Here is a 14,844-nt window from a genome sequence, read left to right on the forward strand (position 1 = left end):
CGACTCTCCACTCTACTCTCAAGATCACATCTCACCACCTGTGCACTCGACCCGATCCCATCCCACTTCATCCCAAACCTCACCACAGTCTTCATCCCAACCCTAACCCATCTCTTCAACCTATCACTAACAACTGGTGTTTTCCCCTCAAGCTTTAAACATGCCTCCATCACACCTATCCTCAAAAAGCCCTCTCTTGACCCATCCTCTGTATCTAGCTATCGCCCTATATCACTTCTCCCATACGCCTCCAAGCTACTGGAACAACACGTCTACCTTGAACTGTCCTCCCATCTCTCTTCTTGCTCCCTCTTCGACCGCTTACAATCTGGCTTCCGGTCACACCACTCCACTGAAACTGCCCTTACTAAGGTCACCAATGACCTCTTAACTGCCAAGAGCAAGCGACACTACTCTGTCCTCCTCCTCCTGGACCTGTCGGCTGCCTTTGACACAGTGGACCATTCCCTATTATTACAGACCCTCTCATCCATCGGCATCACAGACTTGGCCCTCTCCTGGATCTCATCATACCTAACAGACCGGACATTCAGCGTCTCCCACTCACACACCACCTCCTCACCTCGCCCCCTATCTGTCGGAGTCCCACAAGGTTCAGTCCTAGGGCCCCTGCTGTTCTCTATTTACACCTTTGGCCTGGGACAGCTCATAGAATCTCATGGCTTTCAGTATCATCTTTATGCTGATGACACACAGATCTACATCTCTGGACCAGATATCACCTCCCTACTAACCAGAATCCCTCAATGTCTGTCCACTATTTCATCCTTCTTCTCCACTAGATATCTGAAACTCAACATGGACAAAACAGAATTCATCATCTTTCCCCCATCTCACGTGACCCCCCCTACGAACCTATCAATTACAGTAAATGACTGCCCACTCTCCCCAGTCCCACAAGCTCGCTGCCTCGGAGTAATCCTTGATGCTGATCTCTCCTTCAAACCACATATCCAAACCCTTTCCACTTCCTGCCGACTTCAACTCAAAAATATTTCACGCATCCGTTCATTCCTCACCCAAGAATCTGCAAAAACCCTAGTCCATGCCCTCATCATCTCTCGCCTTGACTACTGCAACCTCATGCTCTGCGGCCTCCCCTCAAACACTCTCGCACCCCTCCAATCTATTCTAAACTCTGCTGCCCGACTAATCCACCTGTCCCCCCGCTATTCCCCAGCTTCTCCCCTCTGTCAATCCCTTCACTGGCTCCCAATTGCCCAGAGACTCCATTACAAAACCCTAACCATGACATACAAAGCCATCCACAACTTGTCTCCTCCATACATCTGTGACCTCGTCTCCCGGTACTTTCCTGCACGCAACCTCCGATCCTCACAAGATCTCCTTCTCTACTCCCCTCTTATCTCCTCTTCCCACAATCGCATACAAGATTTCTCTCGCGCATCACCCCTACTCTGGAACTCTCTACCACAACATATCAGACTCTCACCTACCATCGAAACCTTCAAAAAGAGCCTGAAGACCCACCTCTTCCGACAAGCCTACAACCTGCAGTAACCACCGATCGACCAAACCGCTGCACGACCAGCTCTACCCTCGCCTACTGTATTATCACCCATCCCTTGAAGATTGTGAGCCCTCGCGGGCAGGGTCCTCTCTCCTCCTGTACCAGTTATGACTTGTATTGTTTAAGATTATTGTACTTGTTTTTATGTATACCCCCCTCACATGTAAAGCGCCATTTAGGCTGCCGTGCACACTCACGGCAGCCCCGCCCTGCCCCAGGCTTTATTTATTTTTGCATCCATGTCTGAGCCTGCATTGCCCTTCATCTGTGTTTGCTGGTCAGGCAGTGTGTGGAGGTCAAACCTGAGATGTCTGTGTTCAGACCTGGTTGGCCTTCATCTGCACCTGCTCCATCTGGCTGCACGGGAGTGATGCAGATATGCTTCAGGTATGGATTGCATTTGATATGGTCTTGCTTTTAAAACATTTAGGAGGCCGCAATGGCACAGTGAATAATAAAAATGTAGAGTAGGACCCCCCATATGAGATTGCCTTGGCGTGGCGGGGTGGCTCAATAAATTGATCAATATTTTGCTAAATGTCTCATTTTGAATGCAGTAAGATATGTGCATATGCACCTCATGTTATGCGTTCTGACCACTGGCAGTGCTGGCTCTTCTCTCTTTTTATTGCAAACTGGTTTTGTGGCTGACCACCACTGTTGCCGTGCACGCTGGGTCATGTTCGCCATCTTTTCTGTGTTTATTGTGATTGATCTAGGCTGCTGTGCACACTTACGGCAGCCCCGCCCTGCCCCAGGCTTTATTTATTTTTGCATCCATGTCTGAGCCTGCATTGCCCTTCATCTGTGTTTGCTGGTCAGGCAGTGTGTGGAGGTCAAACCTGAGATGTCTGTGTTCAGACCTGGCTGGCCTTCATCTGCACCTGCTCCATCTGGCTGCACGGGAGTGATGCAGATATGCTTCAGGTATGGATTGCATTTGATATGGTCTTGCTTTTAAAACATTTAGGAGGCCGCAATGGCACAGTGAATAATAAAAATGTAGAGTAGGACGCCCCATATGAGATTGCCTTGGCGTGGCGGGGTGGCTCAATATATTGATCAATATTTTGCTAAATGTCTCATTTTGAATGCAGTAAGATATGTGCATATGCACCTCATGTTATGCGTTCTGACCACTGGCAGTGCTGGCTCTTCTCTCTTTTTATTACGACCCAGACCACGGTATTACCCTTGGAAGGGGGAAGGTTGGTGATGAAATCCATGGACAGATGAGTCCATGGTCTCTCAGGAATTGGCAGTGGTACCAATTCCCCGGCCGGCCGGTTATGGGGAGTTTTCGCACGGGCACAAACCTCACACGCAGACACATACTCCCCAACATCAGAGGCTAAAGAAGACCACCAGAATATTCTAGCAATGGCCTTCCGGGTCGCTGATATCCCTGGATATCCACCCAGAACTGAGTCATGGAACTCTTGGAGGACCTTGAGACGAAACTGAGCTGGCACAAAAAGTTTATCCATCGGCTTAGCTGGAGGTGCAAGAGCCTGGGCTTCTCGAATCTCCCGTTCCAACACATTAGAAACCTCTGCCACCACCACCCCAGGCTGAAGAATGGAGGATGGACGTTCCGGGGGGGACAGCGGATCAAGACTGCGTGACAACGCATCCGCTCTGATATTCTTGGATCCTGGTCGAAAAGTGATTGAGAAGTTGAATCAGGAAAAAAAAGTGACCATCTAGCCTGTCTGGGAGTCAACCTTTTAGCTGACTCAATGTAAGCTAGGTTTTTGTGGTCCGTGATTACTGTTATAGGATGAACAGCCCCCTCCAAAAAATGCCTCCATTCTGCAAAAGCCAATTTTACAGCCAGAAGTTCCCGATTCCCCACATCATAGTTTCTCTCCGCAGGGGAGAACTTCTTTGAGAAAAAGGCGCAAGGTCTTAAATTGGTCAAAGTGGCGGGTCCCTGGGACAATACCGCCCCCACCCCCACCTCTGAGGCATCTACCTCAACAATAAATGGTTCAGAGGGGTCCGGTTGGATAAGAACCGGGGCAGACATGAAACATTTTTTCAAAAACTGAAATGCCGCTACCGCTGCGGTTGACCAATTCTTGATATCGGCCCCCTTTTGAGTCATGTCTGTGAGGGGTTTGACCACCTGTGAGAACCCTCTTATAAATTTCCGATAATAATTAGCGAACCCTAGGAAACGTTGCAGACCCTTCAAATCACACGGTTGAACCCACTCGAGAATGGCCTGCACCTTATTAGGATCCATGCGATACCCTTCAGCAGACACGATGAACCCCAGAAAGGACAGTTCCTGAACAAAAAATAAACATTTTTCAAGTTTAGCAAACAGACAGTTATCCCTGAGCCTTTGGAGAACTGCCCGAACATGACCAATGTGAGTCTGTTTATCAGGCGAGTAGATTAAAATGTCATCCAAATACACCACCATAAAACGTCCAATCAAATCGGAGAACACATGATTTATGAAATTTTGGAAGACGGCTGGAGCGTTGGTCAGGCCGAAGGGCATGACCAAATTTTCAAACAACCCTTCAGTAGTGAGAAAAGCGGTCTTCCATTCATCTCCGTCCCGGACTCGGATAAGGTTATACGCTCCCCGTAGATCTAATTTCGAAAACCACTTAGCTCCGGACAACTGATTGTATAAATCAGGAATAAGTGGAAGGGGATAAGTATTCCTCACAGTTATTTTATTTAACTCCCGAAAATCGAGGCATGGGCGCAAACCACCATCTTTTCTTTTAACAAAAAAGAACCCTGCCGCCACAGGAGAAACAGAAGGACGAATATGTCCCTTATGGAGGCTCTCGGAAATATATTCCTTCATCGCAGCCCGTTCCGGACCCGAAAGGTTATACAGGCGGGCTTTGGGCAATTTAGCACCTGGAACCAGGTCAATGGCACAATCAAATGGGCGGTGTGGTGGTAAAACCTCAGTCTCTTTTTCGGAGAAAACGTCAGTATAATCTATCAGGCACTCCGGAATGCCTTCTAGACCCACGGACGACACAGACACAGAAACAAGACATTTCTCAGAGCAATAGGGACCCCATTTAACAATATCCCGAGATTCCTAATTAATCACAGGATTATGCAGCTGTAACCAGGGCAACCCCAACACCAGTCCCGCAGGCAGGTTGTTCATTACAAAACATGAAATACGTTCCTGGTGTAAGGAACTCACTTTAAGGAGAAACTCTTCAGTACAAAACACAATGTCATTCTTAACCAGTGGTGTTTTGTCAATAGCAACAAGGTGAATCGGAGTCTGCAACCTAACTGTCCCTAACTTACACCTGGCCACCAAGTCAGAGTCAATAAAGTTCAAAGATGAACTGCAATCCACGAAGGCAGAAGTGGATGTGGAGACACCCCCACAACAAAGTTCCACTTGAAATGACATTTTAGAAAACGCAGAAAAGGGTACTTGAGAGCCTGGGTGACCTCCACGATAATCACCCGGGCTCAGTCGCTTGTTGGTTAGTGGCCGGTAGGGGCAATCCTTTTTCCCATGTCCAGACTCGCCACTGTGAACACAGCATTTTCTCACGTGCTGTTGTCTCCTTTCTTCCTCCTTAAGGTTGATGGTTCCCATCTCCGTGATTTTCAATGAAGAACTGGCTCCCCTTCCTTGGGAGAATAATAATGTCTCGGTTTGTATCACTCCCCTTGCCCGTAACCTGCGATCCATTCGGACGGCCTGTGTCATAGCTTCCTCCAGGGCATCAGGTGGGGGGTGGAGAGCCAAGGCGTCTTTCAGATGCTCAGACAGGCCTCTACGGAACAACCCCCGGAGAGCGGCGTCGTTCCAGCAGACCTCAGCAGCCCAGCGTCGGAACTCTGAGCAAAACCACTTGGCTGAGTGTTTCCCCTGGCAAACATTCATCAGCCTGTCCTCGGCCATACGCACCCGATCAGGCTCATCATAAATATGCCCCAGGGCCTCAAAAAAATGCATCCACAGTCATACGCTCAGGGGCCGTGGTAGGAAGGGAGAAAGCCCAAGCTTGGGGGGCTCCCCTTAACAGAGACATAATGACCCCCACTCTCTGACTTTCATCCCCAGAAGAGTGTGGTCTTAAGGAAAAAAAAAGCTTACAGCCCTCCTTGAAAACTCTGAAGTCATTTTTATCTCCAGAAAAGGTATCTGGTAACTTCACTGGAGACTCAGGGGAAATTAATGAAACATCCTGAGCCCCCAATGAAAGAACCCCCTGCACAGTGTCAGCGATCAGCTGCTGAGACTGAGCCAGGACTCTTTGTTCTCCAAAGAGTTTCTGAGACATCTGTGTCAGATGCTTAACCTGTTCAGAAAGAGTGTGCATAGGATCCATCACACACACAGGTGAATGGGAGCAGAGAAAAAAAAATGGTATGGGTCAATTATAATGTCAGAGACACCGCACTGCACTTGCTCATAGAGCCAGTGCGCGTGTCCTGAGTACAGAAGCAGTGCTAAAAGATACCTGTAGAGACGGGCAGCAGAGGTGACCATGCGTGCTTCAGGCTAATAGTGTCAGGGTCCAGTCAGCGCTGGAAGGTAAAGAGGCACGGGACCTGCGGACACTGAAACTGAATAATCTGGCACGGGACCTATGGTCATGTCTTTGCTTGCTCTGCCTCTGACAAGAGATGGAGTACGAGCACGGAGCGTGTGCAGAGATGCACGACAGAGCAAAGTGCAAGGGCACAGAATAGAGGGAGCGCCCCACAGACCAAGCAACCATGCAGGGACACCACACAATACTCAGGCCCTGAGTATAGGAAGGGGCAGTCTAATATAGGGCATAGCACCTCCTCTTCCGGGTCAGGACCAGGGGAGAACTTCCTTGTTCAGATGCTCCAGGATCTCAGAGCGCAGTCACATGATCAGGGTTTCAGATATGACGAGATGATCACAGAACTAGACAGTGCAGGATCCTAGGAAAGGTCACATGATCAGAGTTTCAGACATGACGAGATGATTGCAGAACCAGACAGTGCAGGATCTTAGGAAACATCACATGATCAAGGTTTCAGACATGACGAGATGATTGCAGAACCAGACAGTGCAGGATCCTAGGAAAGACACATGATCAGGGATTCTAGACATGACGAGAAGATCACAGAAGGCAAAGCAGAAACGCAGGCATCTTGCAGCTCAGCAGACATGAGGTGAGTGTGCACACTGCTCTAGGGAGCAAGCAGGATAGCAGACATGAGATGCGCGTGCACACCGCTCCAGGGTCATGAGGTAAAACAGACATGGCGGACATAACAGACATGGCGAGCATGACAGTCACACACACACGCTGACTCTGTTTAGATGTGACCGTAATAAGAACACCAGATATCTGATACTGTTTGAGAATCGGACACCTCTATACGGTGTATGTATGGAAAAATGTTAATCTCCGTGTATTTTTTTACGGAGCCACACACATATAGCATGTATTTGTCCGTGATACCAGCTGGTACATGGTAGTGTGTGTGGAGCGTACACCTCTATACGGTGTGTGAAAAAATTTACTCTCAGTATCTACCGTGCAGAAAAAAAGGAATAAAAGGATTTTTGCTTTTAAAAAAAGCAGTCTGCACAGCAGTGTGCAAACAGCAATGCAGCTATCAGGGAGCCTTATGCGGCAGCCTAATCACCAACAGAGCTGCTGCACAAAAAAGTGTGAAAAAATGAACGATTGGTAACTGTGCAGAAAAAAGGAATAAAAACATTTTTGCTTTTAAAAAGCACTCTGCACAGCAGTGTGCAAACAGCAATGCAGCTATCAGGGAGCCTTATAAGGCAGCCTAACCAACAGAGCTGCTGCACACAAATATATCCTCCCCTGTCACTGCACAATATACAGTTGTGTTGTACAGTGACATTCGCTATCAGCAGAAGCAATTGTTTTTTTTTTGGCCTGCCTAAACACCTATTGAGAACGAGCAGCCGCAACCTCTCCCTATGCTAAGATCGACAGAAGTAAGATGGCGGTCAGCGGTCACGGCCTTTTATAGGCACTGTGACGCCACACAAAGCCAGCCAATCACTTGAATGCCCTTCTCTAACATGGTGTGGGCCGCTGCCTATGTAATCGCGTTGCCCACAGTGTGCGTCCTTGTTGATTGGCTGAGAAAAGGCACTGGAAGCACTGTGGGTAACGTGACTTTGGCGCTCAAGTCGGCGACCTCATGGCCGACCTCACGCTATGGTCGGGTTTCGATCGGCGAAACCCGACTTTAGCCAAAGTCTGAATTTGGCCGACCCATTTTGCTCAACTCTAATCTTTAGTGTTGGTGGGTTGACTAGTGTTCATTGTATCCTTCCTGGCACAGGGCTTATTGCCAGGGTCACACAGGAACTAGGTATCCTGCTTGGTGACAGGTGCAAAACCTATATAGGGATTGTAGGACAGACAGGGTGACAATAGATCAGTCTGCACTTCCCCCTTCCATAGTGTTTGGTTCCCCTTCCTTTATCCCTTTATGTTGCACTTAGTCTGTTCTATACTGTGCATGACACCTTGATAAGGTCCATGCAGTTCTGGAATGCGCTCTGCCAGAAAATATGAAAGCATAACAATGATTTTTGGGGTTTACTAACCACTATAGAAAATTTATCAAAAACTTCTCGTCAAATCCCTCAATGACATGACAAAGAAAGGCACGGACTTCTCAAGGTGATCTAACTGCACCCATCAGGCATTTTGTTATTTGAAGAATTGCTTTTCCACTACTCCTGTACTCATTCAACCCGATTATTCTCAACCATTTATTGCTGAGATTGATGCATCTAAAGAGTGTACATGTCTGCATCCTGTATGTGTGTGCATGCCTGCGTACTGTATGTGTGTTTACGTATGTCTGCATACTGTATGTGTGTGTATGTCTGCGTACTGTATGTGTGTGCATGTCTGCAAATGTGAAGGATCAGGGGGCAGGTTGGACCTTGTGTTGTATGCCTATATTTCTCCACCATATTTGTGCATTATGAATCATTGTATGTGTTAAAGGGGCTCACTGAGACTCTTTCACCCCAGGTCCATGTAATCCTGGAGCCGCCACTGGGCACTGGTGTTACCCGATGTCACCAACCATAGACCCAGGCATTTGCGTTCAGACCACTGATTCGGGTGCTTAGATGACATGTGCCTGATCATGATGGTGGTGGTTAGGTTCTTAATGGTAATGCCCCTGCTCTTCTTGGCATTCCACAGGTTGCTCTGCAGAACAGTGTCCCACCTTCTCCCTCTGGTCACCCCACTGCCTCTCCTTTTTGTGCTGCTGATCTCGCCCACTCAGCTATGCTGAACTCACTCTGCATGCCAGATTCCCAGGTTGGGTCAATGACTTTGTCATCCTCCACCTCACCCTGGTTCTTCTGAGTTCGTGACTAAACAACAATAAAACTTAGCAGCAACTGTGTCTCATCACCATCTTCCTCGTTATCCAAAAGTTGCCATTCCATCTGTCATGTTCTTGTGGCTGTGACTGCTGTAAGGTTTGTGCATCACTAAACAGTGTTCTTCTGTCCCTCTTGGAGCATGCAGGTTGAGAGGCCACAATCAAGAAATTATGTTGTAAAGAGCTCCTTGGAGTATCCTAGCGTGGGATCACTAGTCTCTTGTGATTCAACATTTTATGAGGAAGAAGGATCAGGATGAGGATTAAGTTATCCAGGCTGATGAGCCTGGACCATGTGGAACACCAAGTGGTATTTCCAAGCAGGGCTGCCATCAGGGCATTACTGCCTTTGCTGCTGTATGGGGCCCAGTGAACAGAAGTAAAGTGCAGGGGGTCTAGACCGGGTCCCCTCTCTTGTGCTTCTCCTCACTGGGCTCCAGGGTATTGTGTACTGGTGGCGTTCATTTCGGCTTAGGGAGTTTTGGCGCTCTCACGGCTGTAACGGCCGTGGAGCTCAAATGGAATCCCTCCGCTTCCTCTGTGACCCGCTGGGTACATTGTACACACTGATGAATTGGGAGTGGGGGTGGGGATAGAAAATGATGGATTGTGAGTGGGGGGTGGGGAATGCAAATAATGAATTGTGAGAGGGGTGGGGAGAGCAAATGATGAATTGGGAGAGGGGGTGGGGAGAGCAAATGATGAATTGGCAGTGGGGGTTAGGAGAGCAAATGATGACGTGGGTATTGGGGGAGAGCAAATGGCGAATTGGGATTTTGGGGGTGAGGAGAGCAAATAATGAATTGGGAGTGGGGGTGGGGAGAGCAAATTATAAATTGGAAATGGGGGTGGAGAGAGAAAATGATGAATAGGGAGTGGATGGTGGGGAGAGCAAATGATGAATTGGGAGTGGGATGGAGAGGAAATGATGAATTGAGAGTTTGAAGTGGGGAGGACAAATTATGAATTGAGGGTGGGGGACTGTTATGATTGAGTCACCGTAGAAGGCAAAAATAGAAATGCTAGCTAAGTCCAGAAAACCAGAGAAGTTGGCAGCTATCGGATTGCAGACCCCTGAACCTATCAACACAACTAGCAGTAGCCGTGGGGGGCTCCTACGATGCCCTAGGCCCCTCGATCACAGCCGGAAGACTACATAGCCTAAAGACAGAAAGGGAAATCTAAACTGCCCCAGAGCAGACCCCAAAGCAAAAGGCAGCCCCCCACATATAATGACGGTGAAGCAAGAAGAAAGAACAAAACACAGACAGAAAGATAGACTGAGCAAAGATGGGGCCCAAGCTAGCTTAGATAGGAAAAGGACAGGAAGGCTGCTGTCTGCAATCCGTGAAAAAACCCTATGAAAATAAGAGCCAACAAACTGACAGTAAAAAAAGCCCTGAAGACGCTAGGCTTCAAAAAAGGCTATGTCAGTACTCAGGAATATTCTGAAGACAGAGCAACAGGCAAAAGGAGATTCAGCTCACCCCAGCAGGGAATGGCAGAATCAGAAAAGCAAGGAAAAACAAAACACTAATGCAAAAAGGCAAAGCAGAAATCTTAGCTTTAGATGAGCAGGAATCAGACTGGTTTCCTAGAAGTCCACAGAGAAATCACCCGCAGGCCAGAAGGGCGTCGGCAGCCTTATATCCAGTCATTAACTCCACTCAGCCAGTCATCATCATCAGCCCCAGGTGTTTGACAATCAGGCTCACTACCTTTCTACACCAGAAGAGGGAGTTCCTCGGGCCTCAGTAGTGAAGGGGAAAATGAACTCACAACAGTACCTCCCCCTTGAGGAGGGGTCACCGAACCCTCAACCACGCCACCAGGGCGATCAGGGTGAGCCCGATGAAAGGCACGCACCAATCTTTTGGCATGAATATCAGAGGCAGAGACCCAGGAATTATCCTCCTGACCATAACCCTTCCACTTAACCAAATACTGGAGTCTCCGTCTAGCCAGCCGGGAATCCAGTATTTTCTCTACCTCATATTCCATGTTACCTTCAACCAATACAGGGTCTGGAGGTGCCACCCCCAGAACAACAGGTTCAACAAATCTCTTCAACAAAGATATATGGAAAACATTATGGATTTTAAATGTGACAGGAAGAGCCAAATGAAAAGAGACCGGATTAATAATCTCCAAAATCTTGTAAGGTCCAATAAATCTAGGCTTAAACTTATAAGAAGCCATCTTCATAGCAATATTTTTTGATGATAACCACACCATATCACCAACCTTAAACTGGGGACCAATGGTCCTATGTCGGTTGGAAAACCGCTGGGCCTTTTCCTGGGAGAGAGATAACTTATCCACCACTTGGTCCCAGATCTGGTGCATTCTCTCCACCACAGTGTCAACACCTGGGCAGGCAGAGGGCTCCACCTGCCCTGAAGAAAATCGAGGATGAAACCCAAAGTTACAAAAAAAAGGTGACATCAAAGTGGCAGAACTAGCTCTATTATTTAAAGCAAATTCGGCCAAGGGCAAAAATGAAACCCAATCATCCTGATCAGCAGAAATAAAACATCTCAAATATGACTCCAAGGTCTGGTTTGTTCTCTCTGTCTGCCCATTGGTCTGAGGGTGAAAAGCAGAGGAGAAGGACAACTGAATTCCCAGCTTGGAACAGAATGTTCTCCAAAATCTAGACACAAACTGGACTCCTCTGTCAGATACAATGTTCTCAGGAATCCCGTGCAAGCGAACCACCTGTTGTAAAAACAGGGGCACCAATTCAGAGGAAGACGGCAACTTAGGGAGTGGTACAAGATGAACCATCTTAGAGAACCAATCACAAATCACCCAAATAACAGTCATCCTTTGAGAGACAGGCATATCAGAGATGAAATCCATTGAAATATGGGACCATGGCCTCTTGGGGACAGGCAAAGGCATCAACAACCCACTAGAGCGAGAACACGATTTAGACCGGGAGCACGTCCCACAGGACTGCACAAAATTCGTGACATCACGAGACAAGGAGGGCCACCAAAAAGACCGACTCAACAGATCTCTAGTACCAAAAATACCTGGATGACCAGCCAAAGCAGAGCAATGAACTTCAGACATCACTCTCTTCTTCCACTGGTCAGGAACATACAACTTTCCACTGGGACAACGCTCAGGTTTGCCCTCCTGGAACTCTTCCAGAGCACGTCTCAAATCGGGCGAGATGGCAGAAAGAACTACCCCTTCGCCTAAGATGGTAGCAGGCTTGGTCACCACAGGAGAATCAGCAAAGAAGCTCCTAAAGAGGGCGTCAGCCTTGACATTCTTAGTTCCAGGAAGAAAAGAAACCACAAAATCAAAACGTGTAAAAAACAAGGCCCACCTAGCCTGTCTAGGGTTCAAGCACTTAGCCGACTCTAGGTAAATCAAATTCTTGTGGTCAGTGAGGACCACGACTTGATGCTTAGCTCCCTCCAACCAATGTCTCCACTCCTCAAATGCCCATTTCATGGCTAACAGTTCCCGATTTCCCACATCATAGTTACGTTCAGATGGAGAGAACTTTCGGGAAAAGAAAGCACAGGGATTCATTTTAGATGTTACAGGATCCTTTTGGGACAAAACAGCTCCTGCACCAATCTCAGAAGCATCCACCTCTACCTGGAACGGAAGTGAGACATCAGGTTGCCGCAAAACCGGGGCGGAGGTGGATCTTCGCTTCAGCTCCTGAAAGGAAGAAACAGCCTCCGGAGACCAATTTAACACATCAGCACCCTTCTTAGTCAAATCAGTCAATGGCTTGGCAATACTAGAAAATTTTGCTATAAATTTCTGATAAAAATTAGCAAAACCCAAAAACTTCTGGAGGGCCTTCAAAGTAGTGGGCTGAACCCAATCGTAAATGGCCTGTACCTTGGCCGGGTCCATTTCAATAGTTGACGGGGACAAAATAAATCCCAAAAAAGAAATCCTCTGTACTCCAAAAAGGCATTTAGATCCTTTGACATACAGAGAATTCTCCCTCAAGATCCGGAACACAGTCCGAATATGTTCCACATGAGAATCCCAATCCTTTGAGAAGATCAAAATATCATCCAGATAGATAATCAAAAATTTATCGACAAAATCTCGGAAAATATCGTTCATGAAGTACTGGAAGACAGAAGGGGCATTAGTGAGCCCAAAAGGCATCACCAGGTACTCAAAATGTCCCTCCGGAGTATTAAACGCCGTCTTCCATTCATCCCCATGCTTAATGCGAATAAGATTATACGCCCCCCTGAGGTCAAGCTTGGTAAACCAGCAAGCACCTTTAACTCTGGAGAATAGATCAGCAATAAGGGGTAACGGATACTGATATTTAACAGTAATTTTGTTGAGAGCACGATAATCAATACAAGGTCTTAATGATCCATCCTTTTTGGCTACAAAAAAAAACCCGGCACCTAAGGGTGACGAGGATGGTCTAATATGACCCTTCTCCAACGCCTCCTTAATATAGGATCGCATAGCCTCGTGCTCGGGTACAGATAAATTGAAGAGCCGACCCATGGGAAATTTACACCCCGGGCTCAGTTCAATTGCACAGTCGTAACTCCTATGAGGAGGCAGAGACGCAGACTCATTCTCACTAAATACATCATAAAAGTCCGCCAAATAATCAGGATCATCATGCGACTGAGGAGAGGTGGAAAACACCGGAGCCTCACTAAAGGCACATCGACAACCCCAACTCACCACAGACACAGATTTCCAATCCAAAACTGGATTATGAATTTGTAACCAGGGAAACCCCAGAACAATGGTATCATGCAAATTATGCAACACCAAAAATCTGCAATTTTCTTGATGGTCTGGGGCGACCCGCATTACCACCTGGGTCCAAAACTGAGGTTTACTTTTAGCCAAAGGAGTAGCATCAATCCCCCTCAAAGGGATAGGCGTCTGCAGAGGTGTCATCGGAAATCCACAACGTTTAGCAAAATCCAAGTCCATTAGGTTTAGAGCTGCTCCCGAATCCACAAAAGCCTTGGCGGAAAATGTGGACAGGGAGCAGATCAGAGTAATAGCCAGAAGAAACTTAGGTTGAACACCACCAACAGAAAACGTGTGAGCAAGGCGTTTCTCGCGTTTAGGACAGACAGAAATAATATGTGAGGCATCTCCACAGAAAAAACACAACTTATTACGCCTTCTGAACTCCTGACGCTGCTCTCTGGAAAAAACCCTATCACATTGCATAGGTTCAGACATCTGTTCAACAGGTGGCAACACCTCTCGTGCAGCTCTGCATTCGCGCAAACGCCGATCAACCTGAATGGCTAAAGACATAGAATCGTCAAGACCAGAGGGAACAGGAAATCCCACCATAGTATCGTTTACGGCTTCTGACAACCCCTTCCGAAAGAGAGCTGCCAAGGCATTATCATTCCAGGTAGTAAGTACTGCCCACTTTCGGAATTTTTGACAGTACAATTCTGCAGAATCACGACCCTGGTTCAATGCCAAAATGCGTTCACATTAGTCAGAATAGGATCATCTGGTTTCAAAGAAAACGCCCAATCCTGGGGATCACCATGCAGCAAAAAGATGACAATTTTAACCTGCTGCACGGAGCTCCCTGACGAGTTAGGCTTCAAGGCAAAAAATAATTTACAATTACTTTTGAAATTCAAAAATTTAGACCGATCCCCAAAAAATACATCAGGTGTAGGAATCTTTGGTTCAGCAGCATGTGAATGAGCAAGGTAGGCGGAAATTCCCCGCACTTCCGCAGCGAGCTGCTCCACACGATCAGACAATTGCTTTATCTCCATTGAGAGAAAAAAAAAATTCCCCCTACGGCCTCAGAGATATAGAGGAAAAAATATACACACCTTTTTTTTTTTTTTTTTTTTTTTTTATACAATTCTTTCCTGCAATTGAGTACCCTAGGATCTGCGGTATGGCGG

This window comes from Dendrobates tinctorius, unplaced genomic scaffold, assembly GCF_039654945.1.
Source record: "Dendrobates tinctorius isolate UK_male_01 unplaced genomic scaffold, ASM3965494v1 ptg000145l, whole genome shotgun sequence".
NCBI lineage: Eukaryota > Metazoa > Chordata > Amphibia > Anura > Dendrobatidae > Dendrobates > Dendrobates tinctorius.